This window comes from Naegleria gruberi, assembly GCF_000004985.1.
Source record: "Naegleria gruberi genomic scaffold NAEGRscaffold_7, whole genome shotgun sequence".
Lineage (NCBI taxonomy): Eukaryota > Heterolobosea > Eutetramitea > Acrasida > Naegleriidae > Naegleria > Naegleria gruberi.
The window spans coordinates 2,501-3,618 of NW_003163320.1; positions in this window are offsets into that span (position 1 = coordinate 2,501).

The following is a 1,118-nucleotide window of genomic DNA, read 5'->3' on the forward strand; positions in this document are numbered from 1 at the left end:
CCCAAACCCAAACCCAAACCCAAACCCAAACCCAAACCCAAACCCAAACCCAAACCCAAACCCAAACCCAAACCCAAACCCAAACCCAAACCCAAACCCAAACCCAAACCCAAACCCAAACCCAAACCCAAACCCAAACCCAAACCCAAACCCAAACCCAAACCCAAACCCAAACCCAAACCCAAACCCAAACCCAAACCCAAACCCAAACCCAAACCCAAACCCAAACCCAAACCCAAACCCAAACCCAAACCCAAACCCAAACCCAAACCCAAACCCAAACCCAACCCAAACCCAAACCCAAACCCAAACCCAAACCCAAACCCAAACCCAAACCCAAACCCAAACCCAAACCCAAACCCAAACCCAAACCCAAACCCAAACCCAAACCCAAACCCAAACCCAAACCCAAACCCAACCCAACAACTGACAAGAATAAGTGCTTCCGCTCCTACAAAGAATATTCAATATTACCCACTTTATATTTAATAAATTATACAATATCTTGATAATTATAAGAACAATATATGATTTTTATTGTCGGAATCATCACTAAATCATGCTACCCATCCAGAAATATCAAAGGGTACATTTCAATATCACTCTATTGTATGAAAGTGTATAAAACTCACCCAAACCCCACCAACCCAAACCCTTGTAAAAATTCCTTAATAATTTTGAAATATTCAAAGTTCAGTAAGATTGCAAACAATTTACTTTGTTGAATAGTGTATTACAGCCTCATCACATTGCTCGATCAGGAACTTTTTTGAAAAGAAGCAACGGGTTTGAGCCACTCCAAGCTCATTTGAAATAGTTTCAAGTCGTTTTTACATCGGGTTGGATGACAACCACTGTTTTAAAGATTACAGTTGTGAAAAATCGACTAATCTCAGTCATTATTAAGATTTTGAGTATACTCCATTGGAATGTTACCATCTACATACAGTTTAGAACATTTTCCAACCACTTGTAAAACTTCCTTAATTATTGTGAAGTAAGAAAAGTTCAAAGAATGCAAAAATTTTAATTTGTTGTATAGTATAATACAGTCTCATTCAAAAGGTTGGATAAGTCTCTTTTTTGAAAAGAAGCAACGGGTTTGAGCAACTCCAAGC